The 22,500-nt window shown below is 36.9% G+C and overlaps 1 long non-coding RNA gene across 1 annotated transcript in view; it reads right to left on the bottom strand.

Moving 5' to 3' along the window:
* LOC128686754 (uncharacterized) overlaps positions 1 to 22,500 on the bottom strand; it is a 190,517-nt gene that overhangs the window by 157,806 nt on the left and 10,211 nt on the right. Inside the window, exon 3 of the long non-coding RNA XR_011391710.1 lies at positions 4,807 to 5,322. This is a non-coding gene — a long non-coding RNA (uncharacterized lncRNA). The remainder of the gene's footprint in view (positions 1 to 4,806; positions 5,323 to 22,500) is intronic.

Below are 22,500 nucleotides of genomic sequence, written 5' to 3'. Positions count from 1 at the left end.
TTAGAGGTACTTAAAATATAGCTGGTCCTTCTCCGTAGATAATCTCGATATGAGCTTTGGACTTTTGTTATCTGACTTTCCCATGTACCTCCAAGTAATAAGAAAAACCTTCTCGAGGAGGCAACAATATGGAAAAACCCAGAAATGCTATAGAAGTGAATACAACACAAATATAGATAAATTAATGTACATGTATACATCTACATTTTTTCAGACTTTTTTTCAGAGAGAAAGAGAGAGAGAGAGAGAGAGAGAGAGAGAGAGAGAGAGAGAGAGAGAGAGAGAGAGAGAGAGAGAGAGAGAGAGAGAGAGAGAGAGAGAGAGAGAGAGAGAGAGAGAGAGAGAGATCTATATTTAAATATACATAGCTAAAAGGAAAAAAAGAAACAATAGTAAATCAAATAATAACATAACAAGTTAAAACTCAACAGGAAAAACAGAAATAGTAGGGCATTAAAGGAGAAGCGTGAGAGAGAGAGAGAGAGAGAGGGAGAGAGAGAGGGGAAGAGGGAAAAAGAGAGAGGGAACCGGAGAGAGAGGGGAAGAGATAGAGGGAGAGAGAAAGAGATAAACAAAGGTTAAAAAATTGGAGGGTAGGGGAACAGGGATAGCCAGTATATATAGCAGTGATTGCAGGTTACTAGGGCAGTGCTGAAGGTGCTTTCCCCAGCCCAGCATCACCTATGTGCCTCTCCACCACACTACCTGTGTGGCTCTCGCTCCACCACACCACCTGTGTGGCTCTCTCTCCACCACACCACCTGTGTGGCTCTCTATACCACCTATGTGGATCTCTCTCTCCACCACACCACCTGTGTAACTCAACACCACACCGCCACCTCTGTAGCTCTATTCCACACCACCACCTGTGTGACTCTTACCACACCACCACCTGTGTGACTCTTACCACACCACCACCTATGTGACCCTTACTACACCACCACCTGTGTGACTCTTACTACACCACCACCTGTGCGACTCACTCTCCAACACACCACCACCTCTATGATTCTTTACACCACTCAGCTACCTTGGTGACTTTCACCACACCACCCCACCTAGTTGACTGTCACCACAGCACACCAGCACCTGTGTGACACTCTCCTCCACACCAGTACCTGTGTGACACTTTCCTCCACACCAGCACCTCTGTGACAAACTCCTCCACACCACAACAGTTCTCTCGCCAACATCAAAATATTTTTGTTTACACATATGGGATATCCTATAAGATTTCTCAACTCTCAAGACTGAGCAGCATTCCGGAGAATCAATCACGATTTTCATCCTCACTGTGGATATTGCTTTTTGAAATGTCCTGCGTTTGATATCCAAAAATTTTATATTTTCTAGTGAGGCCAGTGTCTGCAATGGACATCCGATGCTTAAAAGTGTTTTACTAAGTTAATTGTGAGTTTTGACACATCACGTACCGGGGAATTCTGGTCATATAAATACATGTGGCAGTGACAGTCATCTGTTTGACCTTCGAAAATAATTCTTTAACACATTTTATTGCATTATCAACCTTCTTCCACGGGCATTTAATGAGCGGATATTCAAAGTGAAGTCGTTTTCCCTAGAGATATCTTAGACGGAATATCCTGGACAATGATACATCAATGAATGTTCAAGAACAGGGGCTGCATTTTGCAAATTATTTTCCATCGATCTCGACTTTTACATTTTTTTAAACACTAGTATATTATATTAAAATAATTCGCCATTTGCCTAAATATAGCAGTAGTTATTGACTACCATAATCACATAATTTAGTTTTTGTATAGAGTATATAGATAAAGATGCTATTTCCAGCAGACAATACAAAAATCTCTGTTCCGTGTGACTTAAATCTCGGCTCAGGTACTACCTCTGTGTTTCGACTTCCTTTGTGAAATGAAGTCAAACCCTCAAGATGCCGCTATCTTGGATGTTAGTGGAATCTTGCTCAAGACACTTATTAGGTTTCGTTGAATGTGTCAGGAATATTGACACAGAAGACTTGGTTCCTCCAGAAGGAAAACCGAGAAGCGGCTTTGATAACCCTAATACAGCGTTTTTGGGTTATCACCTGCTATAACAATTTACAATTGAAAGTATGTCATTGTATGCCTAAAAGTATTATTCATTATTGCTACTATTGTGTAATTATATAACAATCTATAAAACTATATGTAGAGAGAACTTCAACAAAGCGTATCTGCTTATCTTATAACAAACAAAACCCCTCCACTCACCTCATCTCCACACAACTCCTACTCTCTTCAAACAATGCCTTCTTTCTGATCTCATCTTCACGCTCTTCTCTCTCTCAGACCCCAATACTCTCCTCACATAATCTCCACACGTCTCCCTTCTCCCTCCCCCCATCCCCACCATCACTCTACACCCCAACTGGATGGGGAGGGATACATGGGGTTTAAAACTTCTCCATGTTAAAGGTTGTTTGGCCAGGAACACAAAACAAAGCACCAATTTGTTTACACCGTAAGAGATATATTATTTAAAAGACACTTTCATGCACGGTAATTGTATAGCATATTGCAGAAGCATTTGCAGAGCAATTAAATTTTATTCAATTATTGCATGCATAACTTTCAAAAAACGGCGCGGAATGAGAGGGCACCCGGTCATATGCGCGTTCATTATGTGGGGACCGTGACAGAGAAATGTTGGCAAACCGCTCGCAGGCTCTGATGGACTAATAAAGGGCATAAATAACGTCGAAAAGGCTGAAAGCTAAAAAAAAAAAAAAAAAAAAAATACCCGGTATCGGAAATGATTTTTCGCGTCTACTGCATCATCAATATTCAGCGCTCGGTGTTACATCTTTCTAAACAGCCCGGGTCAGGATGGATGAGTTTCATTTCGTGTGTGCTCTGTATGGCCAATATCACGGTCTGCTCATACCAGCCTTCCATTGCTAAGTTAGCCTAGCCTCCATCAGAGGGATTGATTGACTGACTGATTGATATGTGCAACTGAACTGCTTCCCTGTTCGTAAATGTATGATTATTATTATACATTTGTATTTTTCTTATCATAATATTTAAGTATTTCTTTTCAGATAAATCTTGAACTTTTGATTGAGTGAGGTTTGTTTTTGTGGTAACGATGGGAAAATCAATTTGAGGCGAAGATGGAGGAACGGGTGAGAGGGAGGGAGAGGGAAAAAATGGAGGGGATGGGTGGATGAAGATATGGAAGGAAAGGAAAATGGAGAAAGGAGTGGGTGGATGGAAGGGAAGGTGAGGGAGGAAGGTAGAGGGTAGGTGAAGATAGGGGAGGTAAGGGCAGGAAGTAAGAGAGGGGATCGGTCCAGGAAGGGAATTGAGTGTAGCAGATAGGTGGGAGGAAAGAGAAGGAAGGGAAGGGAGATGGAGGAATAGAAGGAAGGAAAGGGGAGGAGTAGGGAGAAAGGGAATGTGGATAGATGGAAGGAAAAGAAAAGGGATGGGAGGAAAGGAAGTTGGGGGAAACGAAAGGAGAGAAACTGATGAAAGGGAGGGGAAAATATATTGGTGATGCATATTTATGCACGGGTAAAATACCGTAGTTTTGTTTTCATTTTCGAGAAAAAACCGTAAATTCAGATTCATTTTTTTTTTAGAAACCGACCACTGACTGTAGGTATGTTTTCTATTCAGAGCTCTAATAAAGAAATGGCGTTCTCTTTCATAATTCTTGAGAGCTGTGTTTATTAGCAGCTCTGAATTTAAACAATACATAAAATCGCCTTACATCTCAAGTAGGCAAAATTATTTCTTCTTTGTTATAGATAACTTAAAATCGCAAATTACCTTTTCAATAAACACTGAGTTATTCACTAGGTAAAATATAAGACCATAGGAATGAAAGGACACTGCAGTAGGCTTACTGGCCCAAACTAGGCAAGTCCATCTCTAAGCCAACCATTTCCACCAACTCATTTGTTCAACCTTTTCCCTAAGCTTCCCAAGAATTAGCTTCAGTAGCTCAGATACTAATCAAAACCAGCCCTTCTCACTCATATATTATATATTACACCATATTATATATATTACTCTGCTTATTTGGAGGCGTTAAGCCTGTAGGTGTCATAGAAGGTCTGAGGAACGTGAAGTAATCAGGTTTAATTCATGGAAGGAGAGGTGTAGCTCCAGTTAAATGAATCAAGAGATTTTCTCCATCATCAGGACATATTTCGTGAAGGGAAGCAGATTTTTTTACATTATCTTCCTATGTAGCAGGTGATGTAATAGTTCTCTGCATTTTCTGTACAAGTTCGACAGTTGGCATTTTGTGAATTTTATGAGGTCAGTCTTCCATGACTTGTTATTTAATCCATTTTTAAATGTTCTTAATCACTGAAGATATACACGTGGCATGCTTATTATAAGAATTTATAGAGATTAATACCCTGTATTTACACAACGCTGAATGAATAATTATCTTCCTCCATGTATACCACTTATATTTTCCTAACAAAAAATACTTCAAGTAAAATGAGGCATTTCTTGTACCCAGTAAATTGTTTGTGTTTGAGATTTTTTATAATTCTTTATATTTCTTCGTATTCACGACCTTTTACAATAATTTAGCTAGTAATCGATTATCTAGCCATTAGGAAATATTTATGATCTTAAAAGGCAGGAAATGCTTCAGATTCAGTCGAAGTTAATAATCTTGAATAAAATGCTTTCAAATGCAACAAAATATATCAACAAATTCAGTGATATCAAAGAAAAAAATAAGCATTACTACAAAAAAAGAATCTTTACTGAAAGTTTACTAGGTAAAATAGAATAAGAAGCTTAATAATTTTACCTGTGAGAGGAGAGTCATCAGGGTCTTGACATTCACTGCAGAGACGATTGCCGAGTGATATGTGAGGATGACCTCGGAGATGGTATGTGGAAGCCATGTTGTAGAAGACATGTGGACAGTCTACTCGTGGTGGGTGATGTGAAGGTCGACTCTTAGGAGACATTTGTACAGTAATTTTGGTAGGAGGCATGTAGAACTGATTAATGGTAAGCAGGTCGAGGTATGATTCATAGACGATACGCGGTTATTGATTCGACTGTAGTATACGGTGTTTGATTTGAAGAGAAACGTAGAGGGTTTATTAAATGAAGGTAGCGGAAAGAAATCATCCTAGTCGACTCATATCAGGTAGCAGAAGGTCGACTCCTGAGAGGTAGCTGGAAGAGGACTTCTAAAATGCATTTGGAGATTAAATCCTGAAAGATGACTGTATGTCGAATCCTGGAAGGTTCCGAGGTCGAGTTGTTGATAAAAATGAAGCTGGAGGTCGACAAAATGAAGGTACAGTCAAACCATCTGCAATAAAAGGAAATAAATAAATTCATTAAATCACAAGTCCAAGAATTTTGATGATAAAGTTTATTCAGTTTAAAGCCTACCGATTACACTAAGGTAATTAAGAGTGAATGTATCATGTACATTATCAGGCCAGAACACTTTAATCCCTAAAATAGAGATTAAGGTAAACTCTCAGCGTATATACACTGATGAACTCTCAGTGCATATTCCTTAATTTTATTAAATGTTGTCTAAGGTTTAAAACCTTTCAAGTACACGAGGGCCATTAAGTTTGCATGTTACCTTTATATCTGTACAAGAAAATGATACTCTTATTCCAAATATTTTGATTAAAGTCAGAGCTAAGTGGAAATATCCACTTAGCTCTGACTTTAATCAAAATAAATATAAATGTATATGAACGTATACGACACACAAAAAAGGAAAATGAAGATTATCCAAATATGTTTAAATTAAAAATGCACAAAACCCCATAACAAATAAATCATGTGTAAAGGATTGATATAAAAAAAAGTTTAAATAAAATCCCTAAAATCGTAGGAAAGGGCAGGAGAAACTGAAAAATATCGGCCTCGATATATCCCTCTTGGGCCATCTATCCCAGCATGTTGTACACCCGTGAATATACGCCCCGGGTGTCACCCGCATTTGTGTACACACGAGAGAGAGAGAGAGAGAGAGAGAGAGAGAGAGAGAGAGAGGGAGAGCGAGAGAGAGAGAGAGAGAGAGAGAGAGAGAGAGAGAGAGAGAGAGAGAGAGAGAGAGAGAGAGAGAGAGAGAGAGAGAGAGAGAGAGAGAGAGAGAGAGAGAGAGAGAGAGAGAGAGAGAGAGAGAGAGATTGACCAGTTATGCTGCACTTCTGAATAAAAGTCCGTTCATTCTGGTCCTTCAATAAGTGAAGAAGCTGTCCTGAGAAATAAATTGTCTTAGGCTTTGGCAGGGAGGCAGAAGACAGAGAGAAAAGGTAAAAGTGTGCTCTGTAGTTTTATTACCTATGCCTAAGGCCTGAAATTTTATCTTAAAAAAGAGGTTTGATATGTTCACTCGTTTCATTAACTGAGTTTTATCTTCTAATGTAGTGAGCCTCTTTTACTCTGAAGTGTAGGCCTACCTGAATCTGAAGGGTGGACCTACATGACTCGGAAGGATGGACCTACCTCAATATATAGGGTACACCTGCCTAACTCTGAAGGTTAAGCCAATTTGACTCTGAAGGAAAGACTTAGTCTAGGCTCTGAATGTTTGGAAGAAGCATGAGGGAGAGAGGAACAATATTTTTTTTATAACTGATTGGCAGAATTTACTTGGGAAATCTTGCAAGGTCTGGAAAAAATTTCTTGGTTTAAGAAAGAGTTCTAAGGAAAATCTCTTATTATTATTATTATTATTATTATTATTATTATTATTATTATTATTATTATTATTATTATTATTATTATTATTATTCTTACCTGCAAGGGAGACCAGCGATTGAGAAATGAAAGGCTATTAGATTTTATTCATAAATGGAGTTTGTAGCTATAGTTCCCTGTATCATGAGCCCTTTCCCAGCATCAAGGCACCCCCCCCCAATGAAGGGAAAGAATGTCGAAGGTGCCAACTGAAATAATAATTTCAGATATCCAAAGTAAATCAATACATGCGCACTTAAATGTACGTAGATGTAGTGTTGACAGAGTATTGACTCCGGAAGGCCATTCGTCGAGGGAGTGGAGACTCACTCTCGTGAGGAAATTAGTGTTTCGGGTGTGAGGTTTCCAGCTCAGGGCTCTGTGGTGGGTGCTGGGTGGGCCTGTGCACCAAACTCCACAAAAACACGTTTACCCATCACAAATGTATACGTTAACTTATGCGCTGCATATAAATTTTTAACTAAATATTAACATTTTTTTATAAAATTATGAACAATGTGTGTAACTTGTATATACATATATATATATATATATATATATATATATATATATATATATATATATATATATATATATATATATATATATATATATATAAATATATATATATATATATATATATATATATATATATATATATATATATATATATATATATATATATATTTATATATATTTAACGTAGGCACGCCTTTTGCCAGAGGCGTGCCTACGTTACATTTCAGATTCCTCTCCATACTGCTATATCCCTACCTCTCCTTCAGAGTGCAGGCACTGTACTATCCACCTCTAGGACTCAAGTTCGACTAACCGGTTTCACCTGAATCCCTTCATTAACGTTAAATTGCTCGCACTCCAACAGTACGCCAAGTCATAAAAACCCCGTGTCTCCACTCATTCTAAACTAACACCCTTCCACTCGCCTGTTAGATGCCTAGGATAAGGAGGAAAAACCAGCAGTGAAACCCAAACATAATTTTGATTGGTTTCTGAATAAAATTCAAGCTTTTTACAATAAAAAGAAAATCATGGATCAAAATTAAAACTTTTGCCATCTTGCAAATCCCATATAATTAATGTCACAAGTTTTGACTGGAAACAGTTGTTTATTCGGCAAGAAACAGTATAAATGTCTCCTGACAGGGGCCATTGTCAAACGATGACCCATAAAAGGTTTTAGCAAATTTATATTTTTTTTTTTAAATTTCACATATTTTAAAAAAAATCATTTAAAAAGTCCCTCAGTATATATATTATTATTGAATATGTCGACGAATTAAAATAATTGGAGACTTTTTGACATATTTCAATTTTTATCGAAAATATGTTAAGCATATGCTGCCTTATCGGTACTAGCTTATACATCCCAGCATCATAGCAAATCAGGGAACGGGTGGGGTTGAAACCCATGGATTCAAACCCCATCCGTCCATTGGTTTGTTTGCAATCGTGTTATTACGATTTTGTTAGTCAATATCACAGCTTCATAGTGTCCTAAGGTGACTGGAGATCAGGAGGTAGGCGGTGCGGTAACAGACCATGTTAGGTGTTGGTTTGGCCGAATAAAACTGGGAAAGAGTTCATATTTACAGTGTGATCAGTGTCTTCCGTGTCAGAGTCACTAAGCAAACCATTGTTTGTCAGTGGTTTGCTTAGTGGTTCGTGATAGCAGATCTCCCCAAACGTTTATAAACGAGAACCCGTAGTTAAAGTTTTTCTTCAATCTGAATAGCATTTCTGTCATGGCAGTTTGATTTGTTACGTTTTATTCCTATCGACTGTACAAGGAAGTTTAATCCAGAATGATTACACACTGAGAGATAGCCATTTCTAGGTGCACCCTTATTGAAAATATGACAGTTTTATCTGTCTATTCTAATTACCTATGATGAAAATTTGGTTAAGTCAATGAATGTTGGCTTACTGCTGTATTTACTGAGACTGTAAAGGTATTATTGTAAGAATTCTTAATATTTTCTTCTTCTTCTTCTTCTTCTTCTTCTTCTTCTTCTTCTTCTTCTTCTTCTTCTTCTTCTTCTTCTTCTTCTTCTTCTTCTTCTTATTATTATTATTATTATTATTATTGTTAATATTGTAATTATTATTATTATTATTGCTCACACCATTTCAAACATGAATGAAGTATTTGGGAACTTGGAATTTATGTATAGCATGAGCATCAGTACTCGATAAGATTATATGAATTCTAGAAATATTGGTCTGAACTCCATGGGTCACTTATTAGACCACTCTTCCTCTTACTGAGAGAGGGCAGCACTAGCTAAAGCAGTTCCTAGTCAGCTTTCCATTGCAACCTCAATCTTTTTTGTTTAAAAAGCCCTTTGTTGAAAATGAAATAACAATCATTTGTGGCCTTTGATAATAATTTGTGAGGCTGTTGTCGACTAATTTTTTTTAATATTATCGATACCTTTGAACAAAAAATCTATACAAATATCCATTGTCTGTGTCAATGAAACATGAAAGACAGAGTCTTGATATTAAAACTGCCAAACACATATTGGTCAATGTTTAACATATTTACTAAAAAAGCGCATGAATCTTACATATTTACCTCAGTATATAGGTGCTAATAGTTAAGAAATCTTTAAAGTTTATTGGTAAATGCTTATATTAAAGAAAGACGATTGTTTCTAAATTAACCCAGAAATTAGAGAGGAAAATTTCCATGACGTTCACCTTTGTCTTGGACCATTATCAAGTTAAACCATACCATGGGCGGGGATAAAACCCTCTTATCGCGGGTGTTATCCCCGCCAGTGGTATGGTTTGTTTGCAAACCATACCACGGTAATTAGGTAATTAGATTGAAAATCTGGATTTAAAGTCTATCGGCTACACCATACAACTCGAAATGCTTTGCATACCTATGTATGGGTTTTCTGCATACACCGCTAAATATCACCCATCTCTGTACAAACACTGTATCATGTTGAACAGGGGCATATCCTGTTCAACACCTATCTGTTAAGAATACTTTAATCACTTAAATAGGAATTAGAGAAACTTTTCGGTATATATTTCCTGCATTATCAAGTCTTTAAAAATTATTACATAAACAAACCTTTCATTATATACGTAAATGACTTCACAAAATTTTAACGTTTGCATAGTTAGGTTCTATTACCCGGTCTCAATAAAATTAGACGTAATAAAGGGATTTTCAAGAACACTTAATTTTGTTGGGAAATTGACTGATTATAAGACAGATAATTTCACCTACCGACATATTTTCTTATAAATATCAAAATATTTTTTTTTCTCTGTTAATACCTGTAATTATTTATCAGTATGCAAATCAAGACTCGCTTATTTTTTTTATATGAAATGTATTAAGCAAATTTCGAAAAAAATGTATGCAGGCTTGTTTTGAAGCTCCTCATTAACAAATACATCATTGACAGAGACAATAGATTTATGTAAAGATATTTTGTTTAAAACTATTCACCAAAATTGACCCAACAACAGCTTCACAAATTAATATCACTGGCTGAAGTGATTGTTATTTCATAATCCAAAAAAAATTTTTAAACAAAAAGATGGAGTTGCAATGGGCAATCTACTAGGATCTACTTTGGCTGATGTTTCCCCCGCTCAGTCCAGTGTAGAATTGCTGCAGGAATACCCAGTGGAGTTCAGACCATTAGTATATCGTAGTCATATTCATGCCAGTATTTAGTGCACAAGTCACCTTATCAAGCACCAGCTTCCCTGCATTATTTAAATGTTTACAAATGCTGAGTTTACACTTGACATAACCAAGTGAAACATTGAAACTTCTCCACCTTCTTTTACGCAGTTAATAATAATAATAATAATAATAATAATAATAATAATAATAATAATAATAATAATAATAATAATAATAAATGATACTACTACTACTACTACTAATAATAATAATAGCTCCACAGCCACAGTATATCTTAAAGCTCTATTCACTAAATTAACTAAAATAGTCCCTTCATTTATTCTTTAAGTGTATAGGCTAAATTTTATACCCTCATTAGCCACTCGAGATTTTCATATATGTTTATATTATAAAAGATACGGAAACTGTTAAATCCTCTAACAGTAAAAATTGTTGTGAAAAGATAGATATTTCTACTCTCAATTAATAGATTGATCAATATTTAAGACTGAATATATTATACAAAGTTTGTGCTCAAGGATGATAGGTTGAAACACAGTCCACTCAAGTTTATGGATATTTTTGTCATAGCTGTTGAGTTATGTACATTGGAAAAACCAAACGATAACTCGAGCTGCGTATCAATGATGAATCGGGATTAACAAACGAACTATTTAGCAAACTAGTATCCAGCGCAATTCACCAATAATCCAAAGTTACTGACCAAGTAGGAAACATGAACTACTTCAGTGTGTTGTCTAGTCAATAAAAGACCATGGAACTAACACAAGGAAAAACTCTTTTACCATCCATGAAAAACATTCATAGTGCAATAAAGGACTGTGAAATATTCATTTTTATTTTTAGCTTTCCTCTTTTAATTTTTGAAGGTTTTTAATATTTTTTACAAACTGATGCCTGATTTTTATTTAACTGCAGAACACTTGATGCCGGAATATCTACTCGAAAACTAATCTAAATAAAATGATGCTGTAGGTATCAGAGTATAGGTGTACCGATGCATTAGTTATGATGTGTAACACAGTAGGAGTAAGCCTGAGGAAGGGGAAGTATCATGTCTGATGTCAATATGTATTGTAAATATTATGAAGATAATTAAATGTTAGAAAATTATATGACGGTACGGTTGTATGAAAGGTAAAATTTAAAGTGACAGGAGCGAAAGTTTCTTTATTTAGAAGGAATGCAGCAAGATAGGTTGACCAAGTGTGTGTACTTATCTGGGGATAAATGGAAAACGATTGACACGATTCTTCAGGATGGAATGAACTGAAGGTGTGGAGAAAATTTTAGCATTTCGAAGCGTGAGTCTGCAGCAGCAACATATTGGTGTTATTAGACTGTCGTGACAAGAGTCAAGCGGTCTGGAAAGATCTAAAGTGTTGATGGGGTGTAAGCATCGTAATATGAATGAAGAAATGGAATGGAAATCATTAGTTGAAAATTTACCGTATGTATGTATAATATATATATATATATATATATATATATATATATATATATATATATATATATATATATATATATATATATATATATATATATATATATATATATATAGCGAATAGGTAAAATTGGTCAGTTAACAGGAATCCATTTAAAATTAAGTCCTTTCTAAAAATTTTACTTATACGTTAAAAGATTTATTTTTATCATTTATGTTGAAGTAAAAATTAATAATTTTGTATCAAAAGAACATTAGGAAACTTATCTAATCATATAACAAGCGCAATTTAATTTGGCTTAATCCAACTAATTATATTTTAAATAAGTTTACAGTAATTTAATAATAAACAAAGACAATGAAATATATTTTTTTTCGTTAGGTTCAGAATGATTTTTGTGAAATTATTGCAAACACAAATTTTCGCTTGCCTTGTTCGGCATGAAGAGCGTTGCTATTTAAGCCAAAATTGCAAGTTTTACCTATTAGGCCCGACATATACATATCCTAGACAAACTATGGAAAATTTTGAAAGGCTTTCACTCATTCACTTTTCTCACTATCTTCAAGTCGTCTCTTATTATCCCAGTTCTTTTAGCCCTTCATTTATTTAAATTTGTCCCTCTTTCCCTCTCCCCCTCTCTTCTCTATCTCACTCTCTCAACCAAGTCAATATTAATAATAAAGATCTAAATAGATACTTGTCGTAGCCACATTAAAACACAAGTTATAATGAGCAGAAACACTGGTACACACAACTCTGTCAGTGGTAGTAGAATAGCAGTAGTAATTTATGAGACTGAAGCAGTACTAATTAACTAGAAGCTGACGCCTCTGTCTTCCCTACAGTCTCTCCTATAAATTCCATGCCATATTTACAATATAGTAAGGAATATGCTGACAGCAGCCGTAAGAAATGGAAGACTTCTTTTGCTCTTTCCTTAAATTACACCTGGAAAATACACAAAAGTCCTTAATCTATGTAGAAGCAGATAGTTCTCAGCAGACAGTCTGGTGTTGACTCCCAAATCTTATGCTATCTCTCTTTCCCTTGTACTTTCTCATGGATCCATTCCTAGAGTAAACAGGAATTGTTGCATTCAAATGTTTAATTATCTTTCAGTTATTTGATTGCATCGTATTAGGGCAAAGGCTTCAACGGCGTACAAATATTGATAATATTTCATTATATTCTCCACAATTCTGCCCTCAAATTCCTGATTATGCAGAGAGAAGCAAATATTTTTTGTTTCCTTTCTGCGAAATGAAATTACGTTGGGGGGGAGGGTGGATCCCATTTACCCCATATTTTCTAGCTGTTCTCTCGTCATTTATTGTATTTTAGAATTACGGCTGCATTGGTATATTCATTCGTGTGTTTGTTCTTTTGTTTGTGTTTGCTCAAGCTGCAGTGTAATATTTGTCCTTACCCAGCATCTGGTGACGAGCTTGTTTTGCTAGAATTCTATTTATGTTTTTTGCGTATTTGTTTAAGTTTTTTTGTCACATTTTCAATTTGTACGAGTTCTTGTTGTATCATGTGCTTGTTGCGTTTGTGTTTACATTTGTGTGTTTTTCTTCCGGATGATGGTTTCAATTTTGTATTCTCTGCTTTACAGGTAAACACTGCTACTCTGAGTGCTGCACTTCCTCCTCTCTCTATCTTTGCATTTATACATGTACATACACACAAACACACACACACACACACACACACACACACACACACACACACACACACACACACACACACACACACACACACACACACACACACACAGCGAAGAGGAGGAACCATGAGCTACGACAGGACCCCTGCAACCACCAACAGGTGAGTACGAATAGGTAAGTACAAACATACAACATACACATACACAAACGTAAACATATACATGTTGTGGCTAAAAAAACGAACATGCCGAACTCCCTTAAAAGTTGGACTTTCGAAAATTTTTTTGGAAGATTGGTAGATATATTTTTTCATTGGCAATGGTGTAAAAAAAATGAATTTTAGACCAAACGTAACTTAGAAATGTCTCCAAGCCTAACTTAACCTTGCTTTTTTTTTTAGCTAAATTTTGTTATATTCACCACAGGTCATATATGTATATATGGCCTATGATATATATATATATATATATATATATATATATATATATATATATATATATATATATATATATATATATATATATATATGTATATATAGGTATTGCATACATATATGTCCTATTATACATATTCAGATTTACGGCAAAAATGTTTTCACTCTCCTTATTCGACAACGATATGTAACACACAGACACACGCAGACACACACACACACACACACACACACACACACACACACACACACACACACACACACACACACACACACAGGACCCAGACACAGGAGGAAGGGCAAACACACCCCACAGAATCTCCCACCAAAAGACTCCAACCGCGACATTCCCAACGCAACTGAGCAACCTATACTACAACCCACTCACTGTTCCCTCTGCCACCAACCCCCATATCACAAACCTCACCCCAACAGCTGTCGCTTATGGGTATTCTGACCCCACCCCCCTCATCACAAACCCCACCTACACCACAGCCCAATATAGGCCCCCACCAAGGCTCTCGCTCCCCAACCCCAATATTCTTGCATGACCACAATGATAGAAAAGAAACTGAAAGTTTGGTACACAAACGCGGATGGAATAACGAATAAACATGAGGAGTGGAACGAAAGAATCAGTGAAAAATCCCCAGACATCATAGCAGTCACAGAAACAAAACTCGCTGAGACAATAACAGACACAATCTTCCCAACGGGATATCAGATCCTGAGGAAAGATAGAAGGAGTAGAGGGGGAGGAGGGGTTGCACTGCTCATAAAACACCGATGGGGATTTGAGGAAATGGAAGGCATGGACATGATTGGAGAAAGAGACTACATTATAGGTACAATTCAGTCCGGAGAACATAAAGTAGTCATTGGAGTGATGTATAACCCACCACAGAACTGCAGGAGTATAGACAGAGTATAGGCTAGGTGGCCAAAGACTGCAAGCCTCACTAAAGGAGAAAGATCTTGGGGTGAGTATAACACCGAGCATGTCTCCGGAAGCACACATCAGTCAGATAACTGCTGCAGCATATGGGCGCCTGGCAAACCTGAGAACAGCATTCCGATACCTTAGTAAGGAATCGTTCAAGACACTGTACACCGTGTATGTCAGGCCCTTACTGGAGTATGCAGCACCTGTTTGGAACCCGCACTTGATAAAGCACGTCAAGAAACTAGAGAAAGTACAAAGGTTTGCAACAAGGTTAGTTCCAGAGAGATATTAGGAAGTATTTCCAGGGAGGGGACTCAGAAACAAGAGGCCACAATTGGAAGTTGAAGACAGTCATAGAGTTGTAAGGTTGTAAGGCAGTGGAATAGCCTAGAAAATGACGTAGTGGAGGCAGGAACCATACACAGTTTTAAGACGAGGTTTGATAAAGCTCATGGAGCGGGGAGAGAGAGGGCCCAGTAGCAACCGGTGAAGAGGCGGGGCCAGGATCTAAGACTCGACCCCTGCAACCACAAATAGGTGAGTACACACATACACACAGACACAGACACAGACACAGACACACAGACACACACACACAGAGGTATGATAAAGCTCACGGTTCAGGGAGAGTGACCTAGTAGCGACCAGTGAAGAGGCGGGGCCAGGAACTACGACTCGACCCCTGCAACCTCAACCAGGTGAATACAACTAGGTGAGTACACACACACACACACACACACACACACACACACACACATATATATATATATATATATATATATATATATATATATATATATATATATATATATATGATTACCAAAACTGTTGTCCAGAGGGCTGAGGAAGGGTTGTTGAGGTGGTTCGGACATGTAGAGAGAATAGAGCGAAACAGAATGACTTCAAGAGTGTATCAGTCTGTAGTGGAAGGAAGGCGGGGTAGGGGTCGGCCTAGGAAGGGTTGGAGGGAGGGGGTAAAGGAGGTTTTGTGTGCGAGGGGCTTGGACTTCCAGCAGGCATGCGTGAGCGTGTTTGATAGGAGTGAATGGAGACAAATGGTTTTTAATACTTGACGTGCTGTTGGAGTGTGAGCAAAGTAACATTTATGAAGGGATTCAGGGAAACCGGCAGGCCGGACTTGAGTCCTGGAGATGGGAAGTACAGTGCCTGCACTCTGAAGGAGGGGTGTTAATGTTGCAGTTTAAAAACTGTAGTGTAAAGCACCCTTCTGGCAAGACAGTGATGGAGTGAATGATGGTGAAAGTTTTTCTTTTTCGGGCCACCCTGCCTTGGTGGGAATCGGCCGGTGTGATAATAAAATAATAATAAAAAATATATATATATATATATATATATTATATATATATATATATATATATATATATTATATATATATATACATATATGTATATTAACATACCGGCAGCTTCTCACCATCATTCATTCTCTGTCATCATACATACTCACCTATTAATGCGGATACATACACTGTAAGTCATTCATCTACAACTGAAACCTTCCTAGCCAGCCTCCTGGAATCCATTCATAAATCTTATCTTGCTCACATTTAAACAGCGCTTCAAGGACTAAATAACCACTTATCTCCTCTTTAATACATACTTGCTAGAAGTTCGAGTCTCTATGTTTCAAAGTTTCTTTACATTTTCCGTTATTTTCTCCTAATATATCCCACATATTTCCTTGTATCTACTCCATATTTGTTCTTATGTTCTTATGCTCTTGTATCTACTCCATATTTGTATACCTTTTTGTTCAGTTATTTGGCTCCTTCAGTACGATTAAACATTTCAATACCCTTTCTCTGCCCTTTAAATTTTATATTTCATACCACACTGTCTACCGATTTCTTCATTCTTTATTCACTGCATAATATTTCTGGTACATAGTTTATATTTATGCACAAGCTTATCGCGTACAGCCATCTCGTCTCTGGAAGATTTGAAGATTTTTTTCCCACACCCATACAAAATCGTCAGTAAAAATATATATTTTCATAGCGTAGTCTTCTTACAGTCATCATTTTACTCTTTATTGTGTTCTTTTTAAAATTTCCTTCTTTCATATAATTCCCGTATTATTTCACTAACTTCCGAAGATTGTCTTCAAAATCTCTAAAAGCACTAACTGTCTCGTCATCAAAATCGAAACTATGACATTTACCTCTTATGTCAGATTCCGTATTTTTTTACACCGCTCTTCCATCAACGCATCAACATTCATTTCTGTAGCAGTCCCGTTCATAAAGATTCAAATGACTACGTTGACATCACTCTTCTCTTTCAGAATCCGACTTTTACTATAAATTTATTACTTTCTTCAAATCAGAACTTCAATCTGCTTATGAAGCCTCACTACAGATTTTAACCTCCTAACCCTTTGCTATTTATCTGTAGTAACCGCCCCATCACTCCCCTATCCACTCTATCATATGCTGTTTCCAAATACATAAATGTAATGGCTCCTTACCCTTATATAACTATTGCTCACCTAGATGATTTAACATAAAAGCTGAATCCACTCGTCCCCTTCCAGTCAAAATATATCTTGTTTCTCGGCAATCCTACTTTCTGTTTTTCCTTTACCTCCTTCAGTAATGATTCCGCTGTACTCTTTACTCAGAAAACTTAAAACATACTTATTCAATTATTCCCCTTTCAAATTATGTATGCACTCTGAAGGAAGGGTGGGGATATTTGTAGCTTTGAAGTGTAGTATCGGCGCATCACTGGCAAGACAGTGATATAGTGAATGATGGTAAAAGTGTTTCTTCCTTTTTTTTTGGGTCACCCTACCTAGGTGGGAGATGGCAGGTTGAAATATATATATATACATGTGTCTGTGTGTGTGTGTGTGTGTGTGTGAGTGTGTGTATGTGTGTGTGTGTGTGTGTGTGTGTGTATGTGTGTGTGTGAGTGTGTGTGTGTGTGTGTGTGTGTGTGTGTGTACTCACCTAGTTGTACTCACCTAATTGAGGTTGCAGGGGTCGAGTCCAAGCTCCTGGCCCCGCCTCTTCACTGGTCACTACTAGGTCACTCTCCCTGAACCGTGAGCTTTATCATACCTCTGCTTAAAGCTATGTATGGATCCTGCCTCCACTACATCGCTTCCCAAACTATTCCACTTACTGACTACTCTGTGGCTGAAGAAATACTTCCTAACATCCCTGTGATTCATCTGTGTCTTCAACTTCCAACTGTGTCCCCTTGTTACTGTGTCTAATCTCTGGAACATCCTGTCTTTGTCTACCTTGTCAATTCCTCTCAGTATTTTGTATGTCGTTATCATGTCCCCCCTATCTCTCCTGTCCTCCAGTGTCGTCAGGTTGATTTCCCTTAACCTCTCCTCGTAGGACATACCTCTTAGCTCTGGGACTAGTCTTGTTGCAAACCTTTGCACTTTCTCTAGTTTCTTTACGTGCTTGGCTAGGTTTGGGTTCCAAACTGGTGCCGCATACTCCAATATAGGCCTAACGTACACGGTGTACAGGGTCCTGAACGATTCCTTATTAAGATGTCGGAATGCTGTTCTGACGTTTGCTAGGCGCCCATATGCTGCAGCAGTTATTTGGTTGATGTGCGCTTCAGGAGATGTGCCTGGTGTTATACTCACCCCAAGATCTTTTTCCTTGAGTGAGGTTTGTAGTCTCTGGCCCCCTAGACTGTACTCCGTCTGCGGTCTTCTTTGCCCTTCCCCAATCTTCATGACTTTGCACTTGGTGGGATTAAACTCCAGGAGCCAATTGCTGGACCAGGTCTGCAGCCTGTCCAGATCCCTGGTCTTCGATCGAGTGAATTCTTCTCATCAACTTCACGTCATCTGCAAACAGGGACACCTCAGAGTCTATTCCTTCCGTCATGTCGTTCACAAATACCAGAAACAGCACTGGTCCTAGGACTGACCCCTGTGGGACCCCGCTGGTCACAGGTGCCCACTCTGTGTGTGCATGTGTGTGTGTGTGTGTGTGTGTGTGTGTGTGTGTTGCAACCCCTGAATGGGTTGCAATATAAATAATGTATATTATGATTATGAATATAATGTATATTACCTTTTCATATAATTTTATATTGCTTATATTTGAGATAATAGCTAAATCGTAAATATATGACTTTATATTATTATTTGACTTAGTCATGTTGTTAGGTAGGATGTAACATATGTGCTCAGTTCAAGTCTTGATTGTCTAACTACTGTAATTATCGCTCTTTGCTCGTTTCCCTGCCGGCTTCTTGCTGGGCAGCAACCCACGGAGCTATCACGTGATCGAGGGGGGGTGTCCTCACCTCACCTGAAGTATTCAGTCTGGTCTAGACTCTCTTGGTGGTTGGACAGATTGTCTGTCTCATTATTCTTGTTAGTTCTGTAGAACTCTGTTCACAGAACATTGTATAGACAGTGATTTTCGACGTTGTACTGAGGTTGTGTCGCATAGACACTCGTAACAACTCAGGTCCTGAGCTGTAGCTTCTGACCTAATTTTTACTGGTATCTGTGTATTATCACAGTCGGGGATTTTCTTATGCTGAACTTAGATTCAGTAGTATGGGAGTTTTGTGACTCTTGTGGAGGATCTGCAGATGGTCCGTACTTAGTGTAGTTATATTATTTCCTTGTTCCTGATTCTGTGTCGCAGTTGCTTGTTATATTGCTATTGGGCTTAGCATTCTTTTTATTGTTCAAGCAGACTGCTCTGATTGCCAATTGGTCAAGAAGTTAGTTAATGTGAGGACTGTCAGTCACTTGTTTAAGTCTAGTCGAGTCGTCTGACAAAGCGAACTACTTAGAGCACTTACACACGTACACACAAAATTACTTGTACATATTTGTAATATCTTATTAAATGTTAATGTACCAGACGGTACTTAAGAAATATAAATGTGATATGTGCTTTCAGCACAATAATAATGTACTCGAGAGAAGTGATATTATTTTGATTACTGTGATTAATTTAATTTAATTTGTTAATATACCTCTAGACTTAATAAATTTATTAATTTTTAATTTTTCTAGTTAGTAGCCTACCAGTTGTAATCCTGAAGCACTATTGAATCATACTGAATTCTAATGGATAATTGGACAAGGATACTGACTACTTGTTAGGAAAACCCAGTAACAGGCTGGATGCTAGAAGGGAAGTCCTTTCTAGTATTCACTGGAGATCTCTAAGCTTTTAGAATCGCGTTTTTTGTAACAGTGTGTGTGTGTGTGTGTGTGTGTGTGTGTGTGTGTGTGTGTGTGTGTGTGTGTGTGTGGTGCCGAATAGGTAAAACTTGCGATTTTGGCTTAAACAGCAACGCTCTTCTTGCCGAATAAGGTAAGAAACTTATCTAAAAATATATTTAGTTGGATTAGGCTAAATTAAATTGCCCTTGATATAATAAGGTTAGGTAATTTTTCTAAGGTTCTTCTGGTACAAAATTATTAATTTTTACATTAACATGAATGAAAAATATATATCTTTAAATGTATAAGAGAAAATTTAGAAAAGACTTAATTTTAAATGAGTTCTTGCTAATTGACCAATTTTACCTATTCGGCACGACATATATATATATATATATATATATATATATATATATATATATATATATATATATATATATATATCTATATATGAGAGAGAGAGAGAGAGAGAGAGAGAGAGAGAGAGAGAGAGAGAGAGAGAGAGAGAGAGAGAGAGAGAGAGAGAGAGAGAGAGAGAGAGGGAGAGAAAGAGAGAAAGAGAGAGAGAGAGAGAAAGAGATATTGTATATCGTCCTATTTTGGCACTGTAAAACGAGCAGAATTTTTAAAACAATTTTTTTTTATAATTTATTAATACATATGATTAATACATACATTCTCGCAAATGAATTGTTTAAGAGTTTTTGCTTAATTGCACCAAAATTAATTTACCATCCTAACTTAACCTATAATATTTTAATATGTGAAACCATACATAGCTTCTTAGTAATGGACACCTTCAGTCACACTCACGTAAATGCGTTAACTCTATGCATCTTATATGTAGTCAAACATTTGCACCGAGTGAGAAACCTGTTTCCATAGACTCTTCAATGTACCTTCAACTTTCTTTCCCTTATCTATTATTCAACTTATCCTCCTTAGTCCCATCTTTTGATATGCGTCTAACTACATTAATTTCCTCCACATAATTTTCTTTCGGTCAGACCTCCATTCCTTCATTCTCTACCTTGATTTAGTGAGTTTTATTTCAAATGAAGTTTATGACTCACCCTTTCGGATACCTCCATAAACTTCCTTCAGCATCTGAGTCTTTCTGTAACGCTACTTCATATATAAAGTGGCCACTCCTTCATATTAGTCTAGTGTTGAAAATCTCAAATCTTTAGTTCTCTTTCCACCTCCGTATGCATCGTCTTAAGCAATATTTAAAAAATATTTCCCTTCCTTTCCGCACACCTCTACTTAGGCTTCGCTCTCCATATACAGTTTATTTTTTAAATCGCACAGCTGCTTAACTACATATTCCACTCAAATTTCCCGATCCACTGTCGTACGCCTTTTCCATAAGAACAGCAAACAACAAACAGCTCCTGTGCCACATGTCCCAGTACTTTTTTAAAATCAACCTTGTTCTTCAGCAAACATAGTCTGTCGTTCTAAACACAATCAATAACAATTATGCATTGCACATTAACTGGTAGACTCAACAGAAAATTCTTCTCCCTAGCACTCTTTCGATTTATGCAAACTGATCATGATGTTTGACATACCAGTTGTTTCAAAACCACCTTTCACTGTTTCAGTATAAACCTCATCCGTATGTGATGTTTTTATTCTTTTATTACCCTACTTCGTAACTCGCTTTCTTCATACTCTTCTGGAGCATTATAAGTCTAGTGCAAAACATTTTTCCCCTTCCATGCATGAAATTTCTGCCTCTACGTCTTCGTATACATTTAGTAAATAGCCAAAACATCTACAACCTCGCTATTAAGCATTTTCCCAGATCATCTTTTATTAGACAAATTCAGTACTCAATAGATTTTCTCATCTTTCTCCGTAAATATTTATATGAGCAAATGTTTCTGCTAATAACTCACTCATTCTTATATTTTCTCTTCTTTTGAGCTCCTTCAGCGATCTTACTAGCTCTCTTTTCTTAGCAATGAAATCCGCCTTCTCTGTATACTTATTCCATTGCAAAAATATTTTTTTAATGATTTTTTCCAACCATTTTCTATATTAATTTTTCGTTTCTCGTTTTCCCCGTCCTGTTCTTATTTTTTTACAGCCACGAACATACATACTGACATTGCATTAGTAAATCAACACTGCTTCAAATATATCTTTCTTATTATCTTATCTCTACTTTTATCTAACACTTTATTTCTCAAATTCATTGTCTTCCATTTATTCTTTAATTATTGTCTCTATTCTTCTTGTGCATTCGCTTCTTACTCTTACTTTATTTTCCTGTGGATATTGATTAGACATGCCTGTTGTTTCTTTAAATATTTTTACATCAAAAAGTCTGCATCAATAGCACGAGGTTCACCAGACTGCTGTACTCTTAAAGAACTCTTGATTCGAGTAACTGATGCTACTCTTCCTTCA

The sequence above is a fragment of the Cherax quadricarinatus genome, chromosome 7 (genome assembly GCF_038502225.1).
Source record: "Cherax quadricarinatus isolate ZL_2023a chromosome 7, ASM3850222v1, whole genome shotgun sequence".
Lineage (NCBI taxonomy): Eukaryota > Metazoa > Arthropoda > Malacostraca > Decapoda > Parastacidae > Cherax > Cherax quadricarinatus.
The sequence above is the reverse complement of the archived record's forward strand: the minus strand, read 5'-3'. Positions and strand labels throughout refer to the sequence as shown.